Here is a 21,386-nt window from a genome sequence, read left to right on the forward strand (position 1 = left end):
TATATAATCTTCTTAAGTGGATATAAATGCCTAAAAAGCAGACACGCGGGCTTTACTTCTTTGTATCACCAAATTAGTAATACTAAGTACTTAAAAAAAATTTTTTTTTTAACGTTTATTTATTTTTGAGACAGAGAGAGACAGAGCATGAACAGGGGAGGGGCAGAGAGAGAGGGAGACACAGAATCTGAAACAGGCTCCAGGCTCTGAGCTGTCAGCACAGAGCCTGATGCAGGGCTCGAACCCACGAACCGTGAGATCATGACCTGAGCCGAAGTTGGACCCTCAACCGACCAAGCCACCCAGGCGCCCCCTAAGTACTTTTTAAAAATTAGTATTATATAAATGGTAGAAAACACTGCAATTTCAGATTTGTCAAAATGTGGACTTCTGGTTTCAGTCATGTCAGGGTAACAATTACTGAGCTTGCCCTACTCAACTGTAAAACTATACAAAATACTTGCAGCAATAATGGAAGACACTGGACAAGACACAGCATTGGGCTATACACCACAAGAGAATGGAAACACTTGAGGTGAGCTCCGAATTCACTTTAAAAAAAATTTTTTTTAAACTTTTTTTTAATTTATTTTGAGACAGAGAGAGACAGAGCATGAACGGGGGAGGGTCAGAGAGAGAGGGAGACACAAAATCTGAAACAGGCTCCGGGCTCTGAGCGGTCAGCACAGAGCCCGACGTGGGGCTCGAACTCACGGACCGCAAGATCATGACCTGAGCCGAAGTCGGCCGCTTAACCGACTGAGCCACCCAGGCACCCCCGAATTCACTGTTTGACTGAGTATGTTCCAAACCATGACACAAGGAAGTAGAGTCCAAACAGAACAGCAATCTCTCTGGGCAGAGCATCAGAAATGAGGAATTTCCACAGAAAAAAAGGCTCAGAAATATGCATAGGGGTCACCTCTGGTCAATCAATAAATATTACGCTGTATTAGTGCAGAACCAGACTCTGCAAAGCCTACTGGAAAAAGATAGATGTCAGGGATCTAAGAGCTAAATGGAGGTTCCAGAAGTTTTGAGAACCTATAAGAGACATTGAAGTTCCAATTATCCAGGATGAAGAGATATCACTGAACAATCTGAGGATTCAGGTTTGACCCCAGAAAGATCATACTATTGGAATAAAGAACATACCCAAGAATAAAGGCTACTCTAAACTCATCTTTTTAAAAACAGGTGATTCACCAGTAAATTTATTGCCTATTACCAAAAAAAACCTTAACACTCTTGAAAGGAAGACCAAACTACATACTCTCTACAATGTAGTACCCACAATGGACAATAAAAAAGGACAAAACATATGAAGAAGTAGGAAAATATGACTCAAAAGAAAACAATGACACAAATTGTGGAATTAGCAACCAGTGACTTTAAAACCATTAATAGCAATATGTCCAAAAATATAAAGGAAAAGATGAATATAATATATGGATCGGGAATCCTGGAAGATAAATTGAAATAAAAAAGAAAAAGAACCACGGAAAATTTTATTTACTTAAAAATTTTTTTTTAGTGTTTATTTTTGAGAGAGAGAGAGAGAGAGAGACAGAGACAGAGACAGAGACAGAGTGCAAGCAGGGGAAGGGCAGAGAGAGAGGAGACACAGAATCCGAAGCAGGCTCCAGGCTCCGAGCTGTCAGCACAGAGCCCGATGTGGGGCTCGAACCCACAAACTGTGAGATCATGACCTGAGCTGAAGTCGGACACTTAACCAACTGAGCCACCCAGGGGCCCTGGAAAATTGTAGATCAAAATGGGATTTCACTAGGTGACCTGATCAGCATATTGAAAACTATAGAAGAAAGGATAAATAAACTTTAATAATAGTCAGTAAAAACTATCTAAAGTGCAGAGATTAAAAGCAGAAAGAAATTAAGATACTTTTAGTGACCTATGAGACAGTATCAGGTGGTCTTACATATGCGTAATTTAGAGCCCTAGAAAGAGAGAGAAGAAAAAATATTTGAAGAAATGGCCAAGAATTTTCCAAACATGATTTAAAAATAATTTTTTAAGTTTATTTATTTATTTTGAGAGAGAGAGAACACAAGCAGGGGAGGGGCAGAGAGAGAGAGGGAGAGAGAGAATCCCAAGCAAGCTCCACACTGTCAGCACCAAGCCCGATGTGGGGCTCAAACTTACAAACTGTGAGATCATGACCTGAGCAGAAATCAAGTCAGATGTTTAAGCAACTGATCCACCCAGTAGCCCTCACAAATATGATTAAAAAAAAAAAAAAATCAACCCATAGATCCAAGAATCTCAAAGATCCCCATGTTGGATAAACACAAATAAAAACATGCTTAGTCATATCACAACTAAACTGATAAAAATTAATACAAAAGATGGGGCTTCTGGGTGGCTCAGTTGGTTGCGCGTCCAACTCTCGATTTCAGCTCAGGTCATGATCCCAGGGTCGTGGGATCCAGCCCTGAGTCAGGCTCCACGCTGAGCGTGGAGTCTACCTAAGATTCTATTTTTCTTCCTCTGCCCCTCTACCTTGCTCATATGCTCTCTCTCTAAAATAAAATAAAGATATTTTTATTCTATGCTAAAGTAATGCTAAAGAAAACAATACTAAAAGCATCCAAGGACAAGGGAGAATAATGATAAGCATGATGGCTGACTTCTCATCAAAAATGATGGAAGTGCTGAAAGACAAAGTTTAGTGTACAGTTCTATACTCAGCAAAAATACCCTTTAAAAATTAAGGTGAAATTGACATTTTTCAAATAAACAACAGCTGAGAGAATTGCATGATCAATAGGCCTGCTGCATGTTAAAGAAAGTTTTTCATGCTGAAGGAAAATGATACCAGACAGAAACTTGTATCTACATGAAAGAATGAAAAATGCCAAAGATGATGAAAATGTGTGTAAGTATAAGGCTTTTTTTCATATGTTATTAAAAAAATACAACATATTTTGGGGTTTATAGCATATGCAGAAGTAAAATGCACAACAAAAATAGCACAGAGGAAGGGAAAAGGACAAATGGAAGTATACCATTGTCAAGTTCTCACATTATATGTAAGAAATTATATGTAAGGAATGTTATTGCATTAATTTATGGTAGATTCAAGGATGCATATTGTAATCCCTAAGGTAACCAGTTTAAAGTATAGCCAATGAAGGAGATGAAATGGAATTTAAAAACTAAACTTGACTGGGGTGCCTGGGAGACTCATTCAGTTGAACGTCCAACTCTTGATCTCAGCTCAGGTCTTGATCTCAGGGTCATGAGTTCAAGCCCCACATTGGGCTCCATGCTGGGTGTGAAACCTACTTAAAAATAAATAAACAAGTAAGAACTAAACTTATTCAAAGATGGCCAGAAAAGAGGAAGAAATGAATAAAGAGCAGATGGCACAAACAGTTAACAACTACCAAGATGGCAGCTTAAACCCAACCACAACAATAATAACATTAAATGGAAATGAACTAAATGAACCCAAAGAAAAGTAAAGGTAAGTCAGACTGGACAAAAAAAGCAAGACCCAAGCCTACGCGTTTCATAGGAATTACACTTTAATATAAAAGACTCAAATAGTTTAAAAGTATCAGGATGGAAAGTTATGCCAGTTATACCATGGAAATACTAAACATAAAAAATCAGGGTATACTAAAATATCACATACAGTAGACCTCAGGAGAAGAAATATTACCAGGGGTGAAGAGAAACATTTCTTAAGAATAAAAGGGTTAATTCATGACAGAGAAATAATGATCTTAATGTGTATGCACATATTAACAGAGTTTCAAAATACAAGAAGCAAAAAGTGGCAGAACTAAAGGAAGAAACAGAAATATCTATAATTATAGTAAAGATCTGTAACACTCCTCTCTCAGTAAATGATGAAACCAAATCAACAGAACATCAGTAAAGATACAGAAAATTTAGAACAACATCATTAATAAAACTAAATGCTTTGATTTTGAAAAGCACTTAGTTCTATGCATTAGAACTGAGAACACTCCACCAATGAGTGTGGAAGACACATTCTTTTCAAGTGTACATGAAACAGTCACAAAGACAGACCATATGCTGGACCATAAAACAAGACTCAATAAATTGTAAAGAAGTGAAAGCATACAGATAGGTTATCTAAGCATAATAAAATTCAGTTAGAAACCAATGACAGAAAGATATCTAGAAAATCCTCAAATACATATAATTAAGTCAAGATGCTAAACTGGGGGGGAGAAAAGCACCTCTTAGAATCAATAAACCATAGTAAATATAATCTGTTTCACTCTGTGAGAGAAGCATCTAAATTCTTGCTCTATCGTGTCTTCCGTAACCATGGAGGACAGGGATTTTCTTAGAAAGATCAGAATGCATTCCAATGTGTTCCATAAGTATCAAATCTTTGCCTATGCTTGTTTTCTTAATCTAGATGACTGAAATTTATAGGATCAAAAAGATGTTTTAGACATTTTCTAATCATAATTGAGTTCATATATATTAAATGTCAGATTCCATTCTAAGTAAAATTGCTTTTTATTAATAGCATAGTAGGATAAATATGGTGAATGTAAATTTGTATAGCTAGAGAACTTCTCTAAAGATTACAGTATATTAGATAAAACCTTACATGTTATAACTGAAGTCACTCATGAGCTACTGCTGCCTTCCATTTCCATATAAAAACCAATTCAATACATTTACTCAAAGTATGAGGTCTTTCATTCAGGTGGCATCAGAAAAGGATTTGACTTATTACAGATTTCTTTTCTAAAAATAGAGGATGATGGTGGGGGTAGGGGATGAGGGATGGATAGGTGGAAGATAGGGGATTTTTAGGGCAGTGAAAATACTCTTGTATGAAACCATAATGATGGATACATGTCATTATACATTTGCCCAAACCCACAGAACACACAACACCAAGAATGAACCATATATAAACTATGGACTTTGGGTGCTTGCAATGTGTGAATGTAGGTTCATCCCTTGTAACAAATGTACCACTCTGAAAGGAGATATTGATAATGGGGAGACTCTGCTTGTATAGGAGCAAGGGTATATGGGAAATCTCTTGTACCTTACCCTCAATTTTGCTGTGAACCTTAAACTTCTCTAAAAAAAATTAAGTCTTAACTTAAAAAATGGAGTGCAACCAAATTTTAATTTCATGTCTGATCTTCGTCTTATGTACCATTTTGGAGTATTTGTACTTTCAGGTTGAAAAGGAAATAGACCTCAAGAATTATGAATTAGAGATTAATATTTTGACCAGATATAGAGAAACTGATCAAGTTCTCTTAAATTTGAATATGACAACTTCAGTTTGGACTTCATTTTTATTTATCCCCAAATGCTGATAAAAGTGCATCCTTTATGTTTTAAATGGAAAGGACTAATTACGTGAACCAGCAACACTTGGTTCTCTGGATGAGGTGACAATTGCCCTGGAGGGAGAAAAGGGTTTCCTTGAAGAAATGAGCACAACAATGACCTTCCAATTACCCACACACAAATGTGATCTGCAAGCATCAAAATCAGGCCTCATACAGGGACCTTTCAGTCCTGGAATCTAGTTATGAAGCCGTTTCCACACTGACCACTCACACAGATAAATCCTTCAATTTATGCAGATGCCAATGTATAAAGTGAGCAGGAAGAAAAAAGTGAACTACATTCTCCTCCATGTCTGATAAGGTCTGATGTGAATACTCCTTTCTCCCACATCTCTTTGTCAGTGACCTTGACTGCTGGGCAATAAACAAGATATTCACTCAAACTCATAAATGACATATTAATATCAAATGTGATTTGGTTTATATATTTACTAACATATTTTGTTTAGTGATTACAGTCTGAAATGAACTGACCTTAGTTAGGGCTTTTAACTGTACCACAGTTCTTACTTGTGTGAAGCTCATTGTTAGCACCTTGGAGTAATGAATTCATTCAGTCAATTCTCAATTGTATGTGGATGAATTCATACGTGGACTCATGGAATCAACATGCATATAATCTAAAAGTCATTAATTGAAACCCTTTAAATGAGAGTGAAGGGTAGGGGTCCTGACCATGAAGGGGCAGAAATAGGGCTTTTGGGATGCTGGTAACGTTCTTTCTAGAGCACCACCTAAGTTAAATGTATTCACTTTGAAGTAAATCATTAAAGCTGTACTCTTATGATTAATGCCATCTTTTAGTCATGTGATTCTCCAATGTTAAAAAGGCTGATGTAGGGGCGCCTGGGTGGCGCAGTCAGTTAAGCGTCCGACTTCAGCCAGGTCACGATCTCGCGGTCCGTGAGTTCGAGCCCCGCATCAGGCTCTGGGCTGATGGCTCGGAGCCTGGAGCCTGTTTCCGATTCTGGGTCTCCCTCTCTCTCTGCCCCTCCCCCGTTCATGCTCTGTCTCTCTCTGTCCCAAAAAGAAATAAACGTTGAAAAAAAAAAAAGGCTGATGTAAGAGAAAATGTTTTAAACTGAAAATACATGATCTAAGCTCCATGAAATTATGGACTTCTGTCTTGTTCAGTATTCCTAGTACCTAGAACCCGGCATATGGAAAGGACCCAACATATATTCAAATGAATTAATGGTTAAAAAAGAAATCCAACTATGTAAGGGCAGAAAAGCTTATATAAAAAAAAGCAGATTCCCCTACCCCACATCTCCTCTTCTCCAATCCCGCTTTTCAGAATGACTGACTTTTTTACATTCTTAACTTTCTCTTTTTGGTTTTCCTGGGGTTCTTTTCATGTCTCCAAATACTATGTTTATACCTTTTTCCTTAAATTATTGATTTTAGACATTATGTTCTTGTTCTGACAGATGAGGATTGAGCTTACATTACTACCACTCCCCTTTTTCCCTTCTGCAAATAAAGTTATAATCAGTGAGAACTTGAACCCATTCAGAATTAAAATACTGAACTTTATATACAATTTCTGTATCAAGCTTGCCTTCAACTTCTTTGGAGAAATATGAATGTAAGTTCATAGCAGACATTAATTTATAATGAAAAGAGGTAACCCCAGAAGCACCTGATGTCAAAAAGAAACTAGACTAAGACCATATATGATAACTCATAATCCAAAAATAAACAGTTCCTCATATTACCACAATGACAATCAATAATAGGGACACCTGGGTGGCTCAGTCAGTTGGGCATATGATTCTTGATTTCGGCTCAGGTCGTGATCCCAGGGTCATGAGATTGAGCCTCATGTTGGGCTCCATGCTGAGCGTGGAACCTGCTTGAGATTCTCTCTCTTTCCTCTGCCCCTCCCCTGCTCGTGCATGCTCCCTCTCTCTAAGTTAAAAAAAAGAAAAAATTGTCTTTGTACTTTCTCACATGTATTTTCCTTAAGTTGACCTATCTCAATAAGGCAAGAAAATCTGAAGTCTTCCGAATAATACTATTATACCAAAGAAACAAATAATTTTAGAAGTAGATGGTCATTTAGCCTAACCCTCTCATTTTTTCACAGAGAGAAAATGAAACACAGAAAAATTAATTAATTTGCCCAGAGCCACACAGCTTAATCAACAGCTACCTAGTCAGTATCTGCTGACATTCTGTCTAGTTATTTACTTACTCATTTAGCAAACTTATTATGTACATGCGAAGTAACATAAAATCCCTGCCCTCAAGATATTTTCTGTCTAGGAAACATAAGAAGTCAGAACATGGACTGAGAGCACATTATTATGCGGAGATCAGAGAAAATGGATAGAGGATAGAGAGAAAATTGGCGAAGCCTGAACCATGCCTGAAGGTTGATTAGTTGGCCAGGAAGGGAAGGGCGCTCCTCACACAGGGAGGGTGCAGGCAGAGACATTCAAAGTGTGAAAACACAGTGGATAGGGAACTGAAAATTGATGTGGATGATTTGAGAAATAGAGGATGGGTGAGGAGCAAGGGTGGGAGGTGAGCTGTGCAGGAATCAGCTTGTGAAGACAACGGAGATTCATTTCAGAAACATAAAGACTGTGATATCATCAGACTTGCACTTTAGAAAGCTGACCTTTATGTTGGAATGAAAGATGGAACAGAAGGAGACAATTAGGAGGCAACATAAAAATGAAAGCTAGAAATTCAATAAGGAAAGGATGGATTCTGGAGGTGAGCAGGAGGCTGAATTAATAGAACTTGGTGATTGGAAGAGATAAGTATGCATATAGAATAGGTTCCTAGATTTCTGGCATGGGAACCTACTGAATGGGCCATAGCGGGCTAACAAGTGCATTGCTTAATGTGGGGGAAAGGTAGCAATTTGGTGGATGAGGATGACGATAGATTTGATACTGGGATACTGATGGGGGTATCTATGTGAATATACTTAAGTGACTCGGCAATAAAATTATTGTTTCTATGGTTTCCTTGAATGACTGGATTCCATCAGTTTAACAAGTATTTAGTAATTATAGCACAACTGCTCCCCAAATCATCCATCTATTTCAACACAGGACTGAACTACTCTCAACAACGTGGACTAATTCCTATTTGGCTATTATAGTAGACCTTCTAAGAGAAATGGGATACTTTCCCTGTCCATCATAAAAAAGAACATCAGGGTCAGCGACTCCTAAGGTACTGTTTTAAAATAGGAAATATTAAATGTTCTAAGGTGTGTTTAAATTTGGTTCAGTGTCTAAAATGGGAAATTCGGTAAACACATGGAAGAAACCATAAAGATATTTTATTAAAAGAATGCTATGTTATGGCATGAAAGCAAGGAAATACATTTAATTGCTAAATACCATGCTTTTGACTTTAATTTCCCAGGTGTACTGAAGTTTGCTTAATCACAACTGACTTCTAAAATTTTTTTCAGAATAAGGGGGAGATAACCATTGTTTTCAATTAATCAAAAATAGGATAATCCACAGTGAAATGCCTATTGAAAAGTTCTTTTCAATCTCTCTCTCTTTTCATTATGACCCTCCCCTCCTGATACACAGAATTTATCCTGTTCATCTTCAAGTCACAAATAAAAATCAGGACCTAATTTTATGGAGGACTTTCCTGCTAAACTTTACTTATGCTTTCATTATTCTTCATTTTGACCAAATTTCTAAGACTCACAGGTTAAACACACACACACACGTTAAGTATTTAACTTACATCCCTTACTATGTATTAACAGCATAATAAATAGGTGAAATAAATGGTTATGGTATGAGATTGGCTATGTTTTTGGCTCCTGCTAATTTCTCTCCAACAAAAAGTATTTTCCCAGTCTTCCTGGTTGGCTTGAAATTAGCATTGTGAATACATTTTTAAAAGTAATCTTTCTACTGTCTAGATTTTATATTAAATTTTAATTTTATATAGACCAGTAGTTTTTTGCATTCCCTTAAGTACTTTCCTCAATATCCAAGAGAACTAAAAACATTAAGTTTAATTTAATTTTTATTCTTTACTTTCTTCATGCTCCTTTCTACCTTAGATTTCCTCTGTATAAAAAACCATTCATACTCTTATCCTTCCACATCACCTTTATTTTAACATTATTTTAGAAAATGTATTTTGAAAATGTATTTAGAAAATGAGGAGGGAGGGGGCAGAGAGAAAGGAAGAGAGGGAGGGAGGAGAGAGAGAATCCTAAGCAGGCTCTGTGCTGACAGGGCAGAGCCGGAGGCAGGGCTCGATCTCACAAACTGTGAGATGGTGACCTGAGCCAAAATCAAGAGTTGGACGCTTAACCAACTGAGCTACCCAGGCGCCTCCTATTTTAACTTTATAAGTCATAAAGGTGCTTGTATTATTTAGACAGCATTATACAAGATGCTATAAATTGTAAGGGATTCTTTTCCTTCAACCTCACGACCATTCTTAGTCCCTGTTTAAAAAAAAACAAAAAACAAAACACTGAAGTTTATAAATCAAGTCTTAATGATCAAACACGAATAAATGGTTAAATCCTAAAAAATAAACCTATACCTAAGTTAAGAACTGCTAGACAAAGAAACCCTTCCAGTATCAATAAAGCATGAGTCAGGAATTCATGTTAACGTTAAAAAAAGAGTCATTCTCATCATTCCTAAAATTCTTATCTTGGAAGGCATATTTTCTAAGACAATTAAGTAATTTATTTGCACTCTTTGAATTGCAGGCGTGGGCACAGAACCAATAAATTGGTAGACTGACTATGGACTCTGTCATCACTTTTAATTTTTCTTCTTTCATGCTTGATATATGTTAGAATTGATTTCTGGAGATAAAGCTGACTTCTGGAGGGAAAGGTATGTCCCGACATTGAAAGACAGTGTAATATGTTCAGTCCAAATCACATGATAAACAATAATGAGTAACAAATAATTTTTATAAATGACTGCCATTTATTACAGCAATCGAATTTTTTTAATGCTAAATGCTTTCTATAGAGGCATGCTTAACTTTATGCAGGTTTTGTATTTTTTACAAACAAGAAAATCTCACCTACAAATACTCATACATCAAGAGCCTCAAACCTACAAAAAATCCATAGCTTTATTTTCCAGTATAGAGTGTATGAATTGTCCACAGATTTTTGACTAATAAAGAGGACAATATTACAGTTTTGTGTTTTTGTTTATGCTTCTCTTCACGCCCAGAAGATGTAGACTGAGCCGATTATATAATACAACACAGTAGAATTCATCCCTCCCACAGAGACTTCTCGCAGGGAAGCTACAGGAAAAGTACTTGGATTATTTTATTATTTAAACTAACAAACTCTGCTGCCATTCACTGTGAGTACTTTTGTTTCTTTAAAGTATGTATTTATTTTGAGAGAGACAGAGACAGCATGAGTGGGGGAGGGGCAGAGAGAGAGAGAGAGAGAGAGAGGAGAGAGAGAGAATTCCAAGCAGGCTCTGCGCTGCCAGCACAGAGCCAAATGCAGGGCTTGAAATCACAAACTGTGAGATCATAACCTGAGCCGAAGCCAAGAGTCAGACGCTTAACCAACTGAGCCACCCAGGCACTCAGACTATGAGTACTTTGTTCAACAATGACAGCTTTACAGTGCACTTGTTATATAAGTAAACATTTAGCTTCTTCCTTCCTTAGTTTGTTGGCAACAATAAAAATGACTGATTATACATATATTTGTAAATAATTTTTAAAATTAATTTTTAAAGCCTGAATGTATGTTTGTAAGTGTTCAAAGAGAGGTCAGTGTCAAAACCAGAATTAAGTGGGCAGCAAAGCAGAGTGGACTGCAATCAGCAATTTCCAATAAAATGGCTCTAACTCTCCCTGGGGTCAGGACACCAGAACTGTGAAGTGTTGGCCTTGTGCCCTTTCCTAGTCTGGAAGGTACATTTCATAAATACTGTCTCATACAGAATAGCTGATTAGATTTAGAGTTTCAAGGACAGTTTTCTGAAAATGCTACAAGAGAAAAATAATCAACAAAACCCTGACACAATGAGGTCCTGGGTTTTACAGTGTTGCAAAATCATTAAAGTATTAAAGTGGAAAATACAGTAAACCTTGCTAACTGCCTCCTCATTCTTAAAGGTTTTCCAGCTAGTAACTTTCCCCGCCCCCAATTTTTTATATGTGGTAAGTATTTAATTCTGGATAGCTTAACACATTTTTTTACTTTTTAATTGATTAATTTCAATAGGCCTTAACAATCTCTGGATTACAAAGCAGTGTGTATAGCATTGTTTCTTTCTTTGGAGATACTAATATTGAAATTACAGTTTCAGTGGAGCTCAGAGAAATTCTAGAGTAGCCAAAAAGTTACATTTTTTACATGCATAAGCATCTTTTATCATTTCAATTACTTTATTACCTTGTTTCAGAAGTGCCTTTAAAATTTGGAAACTAAAAGCCATTTTTCCCCCAGTTCATATACTCATCTTTCAGAATGAAATGCTTTCCTTTTGGAAGGCGATGGATACTTTTTAACAAATTATTTGTCCTAGTAAATTTCAAGTGCTCCTTAGATAAGAATATAGTATTTAGGAAGCAAGAATTAGTTTTGGGGTTCTTTCTTCCCAGAAGATAAGGCAAAATAGTGCAATTTTTGTTCCTTGCAGAAAACAGTTGCCCTACTTTTGAACAAAACAAAATAAAACGTATGTCATTCATTCACTAAAAAATTGTTACGGATTACCTACTATGTGCCAACAAGCACAATGCTGAATGCCGGACAGGCCTTTGTCAGTATAAATTAGATATGTTTTCTTTTCAGCTGGAACTATAGGATTTTGATTCTTTCAGATAGCTCTTTTCCTATTATTTTTTCCTTTCTATTCTTTTTAAAAAAATAATTAGCCTCTTAATAAGCCATACAGAATCTTACTTTCTTCTTTAAAGCTCCACCAGTCAGAATCTCTTTTCACCATTTAAAGAAATGGAGTCTATAAATAGTTTGAACTTATTAATATCTATTGAAAGTACGGGCCAGAATAAAACCTGGTTATAAGATTTTTGACCCAATGGTGAACTATAAATAAAAAGTAATAAGCCAGTCTGTAATGGGGAATTAAACTATCCATTTTGTTATTCTAATTGCAAAAATAGGCAACAAATTAAAGGAGATGAAACTTGTACTACTAATAATTAAATCTATTAGTTATTACAGAAAAATGAGGAGAATAATTGATTTCTTTTTAAAATTTAAAATACAATGATATTTTTATGAATAATACTCTAAACAAATATTTTCATTCATACTTTACTCTTGAGGATTCTATAATCTTTAACAAATCACATCTTTTATTACTTTTGTGTAAAACTGTTAGGCTTTAAATTATTTGTAGTGAAGCAATCAAACACTATTTCACAAGTTATTTTCTAAACAATTAGCTGATTTTCAAGGGAAGGTCTATCAGCCTCAGGTGAAATAGGAAAGACAGGACATTAATTTGCACCCAGGAACACCCTCTCTTAATACAGCAGAGACCAAAAGTATAAAGCAAGTTTATCATCATGGAAAGAATGCTTTTTTTTTTTTTTTCATTTAAGAGCGAGGCACTAGATACTCATTAATGAAATATTACAAAGACAGGAGTCTCAGTTATGTTACTCTATTAACTCTACCAAACTATGTGGTTTCAAATATTAATCTTTATTGTTTAAAACAAAGGTCAAGGAGCCAAACTAACTTGTAGAACTGTGCCACAAGTCCAAACATTCCTTCTTAAGACTGAATGCCTCTAGTTCTTAAAAATCCTCAAGGTCTTCTAAGGAGTGACATGGTCAACTCGTTGGGGTTCTAAGGAGTGACAGGGTCAATTCATACGGGTGCATATGCTTCTGATGGTTTACCTGCTCACCTCTGAGACAACTACAGGTGAGTTCAGTTATTTGTGGGAGGTGCAAGAGTGCGAATGAGAATCAATTCTCAGGAAGCAGCATAAATCGCTTCAGTGTGGTTTACTGGTCTCCAAGAAGCAGTTGTCAATTAGCTCTGACCCGACACAAATGTAGACGTAGAGGAGAACGTTTCAAAATGTCCTCTAACACTAAATTTCTTTTTTTCCTTCTCTTCCTTCTTCTGTTCTTACAACGTAGAACAATCACGCCACCATAGATGATTCATACTATAAACAGAAAACCAATCAATCTCCGTACTAAAAGAAAATTAATGAGAAATTTTGTACAGCCATTGATTCCAACACATCCATTCCTGCTAATGTGACTCCTGTTCAATCTGAAGTCTTGAAGAGCGTAATGTGAATGTTTATTCTGTCGGTTAAACTATTCTGCATTTCCAGATACACTTTATACTGCAGTTATCTCTATGCTCAGAACAGCACATCTACGAAGAAGTTCTGATGAAGAAAAAGATGATATTTTGACTACTTTATCAAAAATCCATACGAAAACTCATATTTTTCAAACTTATTATTTTAAAACATCAATACTGTTCTGACTTCTCCCAAGTTCAAACTAATTGAAGGTTATGAAGTAACCACTTCCCCCCAGAAGCCAGAACTTTCACCTCTTCTGAACAGGGGGAATACCTCTCATAAATTAGGTAAAAAATAAGATCTTGCTGATTGAATGATAGTCCAAGATTCCAGCAGCCTGTGATTTCTTATCTAGATCTTCTATCTACCACAATGAGCCATCCCTGAAAGTCAAGGCAGTAATTTCATCAATTATCTGAAAGTTTGAAAGCAGTAGTAAAAACAACCTGCCTAAATACCAGTTTCTTAAACCAGCCTCAGTTTGTTCCAAGGAACATGACAAGAGAAATACGAGAAATATGATCACTAAACCTAAAATTCTGCCTATTTCAGACTGAGCGTTTACCATCGGCAACTCAGTCATCACAGATGGGCTTAAGAGGCAGAAGTAAGAAGGAAGTACAAAGATCAAAGCAGTGCTTACAAAGGGGAAGGACTATTTTTGTATACATACTCCAGTATTTACTAACTCGATTTGAAAAACAGGGTGTTTATTCAGCCCATCTGAATGACAACTGCTGAACATTAGATCAAACTGAAATTTGAAAACAAAGACAACAGATTTTCAAACCCTAATTTTCAAACCCACCAAGCCCTAATTGGATTATAGCATTTCCTTTAAAAAGTCTTTCAAACACATTAGAAGTGATTTACTATTCACAGCAAGCAGTATTTCAGTGCCAGCATTAAATCTACACATAATGAGCCTTTCTTTGTGTTCACATTTGTCCAGTAGGCTGTGGCCCAGGAAGACATTTTATCTAAACAAGCTCCAGAGGGCATTGAGGAGTTGCAGGTATATTAATATGGATGAGTAGTTTCAGGAGATTTCATGTTTCCGTTTATGATACATGTTTAGCTCCCCTTAGCAATTTAATTACACGATAAATGTAAAATGCTACAGGAAACAAATCTTTGTATTTCCTGTCTTCCCAAGTTCATAAGCTCAAAAAATACTTTGCTTTAAATTATTTACATAATTTCTTTACTGCATCAAACAGTAAAAGGATTCACCTCTAGAAAGCATAATATTAAAATTAGGAAAACAACATACTTCAGCTAAGAACTTTATTTTAATCAAGATTCCCTTTTAGTTTTAACAAACACTATGCAATTTAAATTACTCAAGAATATTCAATTGAGATGCTTTGCTATAAAAAAATAAGCACTGAACATCTTAATCCCAAGCTTCAGGGTTTACCAAAGATCACCAGTTGACAGAACATTTGTATGCCAGAGTTATTAAATGTTTTAGTAATACTACAGTCATTTTCTCAGATTATGGGCTTTATAACAATATCTTTAAGTTAAATATAGTTATTTAATAAGCTGCAGTGCTGAAACACCCTACTTAACAAAGTCCATGAAAATGTCTTAAATCTTGATAATCAAATACTGTGTCATCAAGTCCCATTTAGGTTTCACTACAGACCAATAAATCAGGGCAAACATCTCCATTGGTATCTATTTGTAAAGACTATAGGAAAACTTGTGTTTAGGCTAGGCTTTGTTTATATCATCATTTTTGTTTTGGAGGTCATGCACGACACCCGGTGCTCCGGTGCCGATGTCCAAGTGTTTTACATAATCGGTGTCTAAAAAGTGCTCTAAGTAGGTAATTTCTTTTCTCAGATGCCAGGCCCTGTAGGGTCAGTACCAGGGCCTCCTTATTTTTTGAAAAGTAAGGTACAGATCCTATAGTAGGTGAATATATTATGTCCTGGTTGGGGTGTGCGTTTGAAGCAGAGGCTTCTTTTTGAAGTAGGGGATGAAGGAATAAGGCTGTTTTATTCAATTGGGGGGGGGGGGGTGCTGGGGAGGGCTTTCCCAGTCAAGAGGACTGACATACACTTCTGCTTTCATTTCATGGACCGCCCTTAGGTGAAATCTGGTTCAGCACTGCACCAACCACCTTCCCCTCTCCAAAGCGCACCTCAACCCCCAACCCACCCGCCAAGGAGGGGGTAGGGGTGGGGGTGATGATTTTAAAAAAGTTTGCAAGAGTTCCCCCCTGCTTCCCGTTCCCGCCCGGCGCTGGGACGCGGGGAGACAGGGCGGCCCGGGCAGCCGCGGCCCTCTGGCCAGCCGGCCCCTGCGAAGTCCAGATGTGCCTTTCGCCCCTGTCGCCAATCCCATGTGCCTCTCAACTCCTGTCAACCTGGTCCTGCGTCCGGTCTAGCCCAGCGGTTAGCGCAGGAATGAGGAAGTCTGAGCAGGGCTAGGGGGTGCGGGGCGGGTAGGTGGCGGGGCTCGGGCCACAAGTCCCCGGCGTGGCCCCCACTTGCCCGAGTTCGGCTTACCCTGGTGGCGAGTCCGCGCTCGGCCTCCTTGCGCCTGTGGGCTCCCCTCCCGGGAGGCGAGGGCCTGCGGGCTGGGGAAGGAAGAGGCGGCGGCCGGCCGGGGCCGGAGCGGGTCCCGTGCGGGGCGGGTCGGGTCCGGGCGAGCGGGCGCGCGGTCTCGCCGGGCCGGGCCACAGTCAGCGCCGCGCCATGTCCGCAGCGCGGGCGGAGGCAAGCGCAGGGCGCGCGGTGGCCGGGCCGCGGCGGTGCCGCCTTCCCGGCCGCGGCGGCTCCGGCCTGGGCTGCGCTGGGGCTCTCGGAGCGGGGCCGGCGGCGGGGCGCAGGCCGAGGGCGGCGGCGGCGGCGGCGGCGGCGAGAGGCCCGATCGACGGGAAGGGCAGGGGAAGCTGTCAGCGCGTCGCCGGGCCGCTCCGGTGGCGAAACCTCCTCTTCCTGCCCCGGCTCGCTGGTGCACTTCTCTCTCTTTCTCTCTCGCTCACTCTCTCACTTCCTGGCTGGAAATTCCCACTGACGTCGAGAGAGAAGACAGACAGACGGACACCCGCGCGCACGCAGCGGGGGCGGGAGGTGGGGTCGCCGCCGGGGGTGGGGGAAGCCCGCACTTCTGGGGGCGCCGTGCGCCCCCGGCCCGGCCTCGCCGCCCAGCTCGGCTCCCGCCCCTCGGGGCCGCTACGGGGCGCAAGACTAGGGGCGCGCGTTCGGCAGCCCGGACGCCAGGGTGCCCTGCGGGGCTCCCGCTCCCGGGCGGGCGCTCCCGAAGCCCCGAGGACTACAGCCGACCGGGACGCCCCCTGGAAGAGACTGCCGGGCCGAATTGTCCCGGGAAGCAGGCGGCGCGGCGGCGGCGGCGGCGGCTGCGAGGCCGTTGGAGTCTGGCGGTCCAGAGCCCCTAAAGACAGGCCCAAGCATCTGGAGGGGATGATGGGGCGGCCTGGAGCCAAGCACGCTGTGTGTAAAAATAAATCCCATCTATGTATTCCTTTTGAGTTGTCTCATTTCCACTGAAATCGCTTCACAGAGTAAACTGGGATTGCGATGTCATAACTGACTTCCGTCCAGGGGATTCTGAACACCTGGTTTTTGGTGAGGTCTTCAATCTCCTGGTCATGACAGTTATTCAGAACTTTTATCTGCAGGGTGTCCTCAGGCCTTTATGATAATTACCGTGGATAGAATTATAGCGATGGTGGTAGCAATAGTTTTGGTTCACAGCTCATCACGAAATATTGTTCCCGGGGGGAAGGGAGTTGTTCTCTTTTTTTCTGGAGGGACCACTACTAGAACCTTTAAGCCCCGCTGTGACCACCATTCGCTAGCTTTTGGGTTTTACAAGCCACGCACTGGGCTAGGCAAGGGCTGGGGAGTCACCACTGACCTAGTGACAACTGCGTAAATTTAACTTTAAAACCTTAGTAATCACGCAATCACCAGGCAGTGTTGCTAGGGCATTTGATTGCCCTTGCAAGTTGGCCATTGTTTTCACGCCCACTCCCAGCCCCCTTTCCTCCCTCCCTTCCCTCCCCAAGGCTATAAGAATGTTCTCGGTGGAGTGTTTGGCAAAGGAGTAGAGATCCCTGTGATTGGCTTTGGGGTGAGTCTGTACAGTGACTCTGGGATCATCCAACAATCTACCTTCAAGCGATTTCATTTAGCTCCCACAGGTTGTTTGAACAACTGGAATCCGGGGAATTTGTAAAGACTAAAGACAATGACTTTTAAGAAACTCCATGTTATTTTTAAGACATTATTAGAAATTGTGCCAATATTATATTTTAGTAGGTTGATATTTAGTGTAATGTAAAATGATTTTTGCCACTAACATGAGTAAAAAGAGTGCAAACCTCATGAAAACAATAAAGTGTTAGGGGAGTAGTTTTCTTGTAGGGGGCAGATAGGAGCATTCACACTCTTGGTGTAGGGGTGTGTGCGCTGTGGGGGAGGAGGAGGGTAGCCCATTGATAAAAGAATGTATAGGCAGGCTTGTTAGAAGAGCAGAGCCAAGGGGGCAAGAAAAGATGGGGACAGCCAGGATGATGTATCAGAACAAAAATTAAAGAACATTATTTAATTGAAAAGGATTAAATCAAAGATCAAATTCGAAATTTTGTCACAGAATACACTGGAAATAGAGGATGAGGTGTTAAGCAGGTATATTAGTCTCCTGAGGCTGCTGTAACAAATTACCACAAACTGGGTAGTTTAAAATAATGGAAAATTATTCTCTTACAGTTCTGGAGGCCAGAAGTCAGAGATCAAGTTATTGACATGCTCCCTTTGAAGGCTCTAGGGAAGAATCTTTCTTTGCCTCTTGCTAGCTTCCAGAGCCTCCCACAATCCTTAGCATTCCTTGGCTTTTAGTGGCATCACCCCCATATCTATCTCTGTCTTCACATGGCCTTCTTCTCTGTGTCTCCTCTGTGTCTTTATATCCAAATCTTTTTCTCCTTTCTCCTATCCAGACACCAGTCATCGAATTTAGAGCTCACCCCAATCCAATATGACTTCATCTTAAATTGATTACACTAGTAAAGACCCTATGCCCAAATAAGGTTGTGTTCATAAGTACCTGGGGTTAGGACTTTAACATTATCTTTTAGGGGGACACAAATCAGTGCGTTACAGTAAGCAAAACTGTAAATCTCCCAGTTTGCTCTTTTTTGGCTCAACGGTTGATCTTCCTATATCCCTGCTTTGTTTCTCAACACTTTCTCTACATCCTGTACATACCTGCTTTAGGGAATGTTTCTTACAAATTCATCTACCCTAAGGTGTCAGAGGGCATTTGCCATTGTTAGGCTACAAAGAAAAAATGCCTAAATGTGGAATTTCACACATCAAAATTGTTGGCAAGGGCAAGTTGTACTATGTTTGTCATTAAGTCTTCGAAATCACATGAATTTCCCTTCTCATGAAGCTGAGTATTGGAAATGTTGGTGTCCAGAGAATTTTGAAGTTGAGATCTGTATGGTGTGTGCACTGGCAATGAGAAATTATACAGTGTGTGAAGGGAATTCACAAATGCAGATCTGTATGTCTGAGTCTTGCAAGCTCTTAAGACCCACCTTGCTGATACAACAGGTATTAATGTATTTCTATAAAGGGCATAACTTTCTTCAGGTCAGGAAGCTACCTCAACATGCTTAGAAACATCCAAATCACAGCTCTGGGTTATGGGAGCCAAGATGAAATGGAAAGGTTTCACTAGACTTGAAATCAGACTTGAGGTGGAGTCCTCGGCTTGCCTTGAATTATCTATACAACTTTTGCCAAGTAATAGTTTGCATGAACTTCAGTTTCTCCACCTGTACAGCACACATAACATTTACGGCTTATATTATAAATAGTGCCATATAAGAGCTTTATATAATGTTTTACATTTATGTGTCGTATTGCTATAGTCCAAAAGTTAGAATGTTCTTATGTTGAAATCCTAATCCCCAAAGTAATGGTATTAAGAGGTGGGGCCTTGGGGAGGCGAATAGTTCTCGTGATTAGATGAGTGCCCTTCCAAGGGACTCCAGGGGCTCCAGGTTGGTGGGAGAAGAATGGCGTGCCTGGAGAGGGCATGGGAGCTCTTTCCCTTTCCCCATTCCTTAGCCTCTGTATCTCTTCATCTGGCTGTTGATTCGTATCCTTTGTCAGATCCTTTAATACCCTGGGTGAACAGCCCAGAAATAACTTAACAGCATGGACAATTTTTCCACCTATTGAGACTGTACATCATCCAGTGACTATCGCTTTGATGGGGAAATCATTGAGGAGTACACACGCTCCTCCATGTCAACAGAGGCACAAAAAGGCCATCAATTGACCAGTGACAGCTGTGTCAGTCAGACAAGACACACCCCAGCCAAAAAAAAATCAACAAATTATTTGAAAGCTATTATAATGACTTGCAGAACAAGTTGTGCCAGAAGCAGATGCTTTGGCATCCATAAACCGATTCCTAAAGCAAATACGCAGCTTTAGCACCACAAAAGCTAGACTCCCCACTTCCTATCCTTCAATTCATTCAGGGATATTAAAAAATATATCACAACTGAAGAAATTATTAAATTCTTCTGGATGTTGTTGATAAAAAGACAGAGACACTACAGAGACCTAGCGCCTCCCTTCTGCCATGTGTGAATACAATGAAAAGTCTGCAACCTGGAAGAAAGTCCTCACCAGACCATGCTGGCACTCTGTTCTAGGACTTTTAGCGTCCCCATGTGTGAGAAATATATTTTTGTTGTTTATAAGCCATCCAGTTTGTGGTATTTTGTTATAGCTGCCCACGTTAGCAGACTAAGATGTATAAACACAACAATAACATATATATTACATTATAATATAAACCATTCTACCTCACAAAGTTCTAGAGACCAAGGGGGAGATTAAGAATGTAAATCCTGTGCAAATGTAAGCATTTATCCTAAGAAAAAAGACCTGAAATTAATTTTCTTATAGGTTTAAAGGGCATAAACACTTGCACTGTTGACATACAGTGGGCTTACACTCACCCTTGCAATATCTTTCTCTACTGATAGTGGAGTATTTCATTTCACCACCATTAAAGTGCCTGCCATGTTCTGTCCTGTGCTTGCACAGTTAGCAAGTCTTATTGAAGGGACACTCATTCGCCTATATAAGTGGTTACAAAACAAAAAGAAGATATAATCTCTACTCATAAGGTGAAGCAAGGAGGAATGACCCCGTTTGGAATAGCCAGGACAAAAGTAATTTGTACAATGGATTATTTCACTAAGAGCAAAACCAACCTGAGAGGACAAAGAAAATCATCTTCCTCTTAAGATTATATAAGGAATCCAGAATTTTATGCCCTTGGCAATGAAGACACACTGAAATAGAGACAGCAATACATTTAAAAGAAGACTATCACTGGGGGGCCTGACTGATTCAGTTGGTAGAGCGTGTGACTCTTGATCTCTGAGTCATGAGTTGAAGCCCCAAGCTGGGCCATAGAGTTTACTTAAAAAAAAAAAAAAAAAAAAAAGTGCCATAATTCTAAAAAAGTAATAAAATTTAAAAATTACAATATTAAAAGAGGAATGTCACTGGTCTTACAGACACTAGCAACTTTTCTATCCGTTCCAATGGGTATTTATGTACTGCCATAACTGCCTTCAAAGAGTTCACAAAGGAGTGCTTGAAATGATAGTATAAGACGAGTATGGTGAATGTTTTCATGG

General features: G+C 39.5%; 1 protein-coding gene across 2 annotated transcripts in view; it reads right to left on the reverse strand.

The window, feature by feature from the left end:
* Window positions 1-16,328, reverse strand: part of NFKB1 (nuclear factor kappa B subunit 1) — a 119,371-nt gene extending 103,043 nt beyond the window's left edge. For both annotated transcript variants that reach the window (XM_025921381.2, XM_025921380.2), the window contains exon 1: window positions 16,195-16,328. The gene's annotated coding sequence lies outside the window, so the exon portion shown is untranslated. The remainder of the gene's footprint in view (window positions 1-16,194) is intronic.
* Between the last annotated feature and the right edge of the window lie 5,058 nt (window positions 16,329-21,386).

This window comes from Puma concolor, chromosome B1, assembly GCF_028749965.1.
Source record: "Puma concolor isolate L17-30 chromosome B1, mPumCon1.1.hap2, whole genome shotgun sequence".
NCBI lineage: Eukaryota > Metazoa > Chordata > Mammalia > Carnivora > Felidae > Puma > Puma concolor.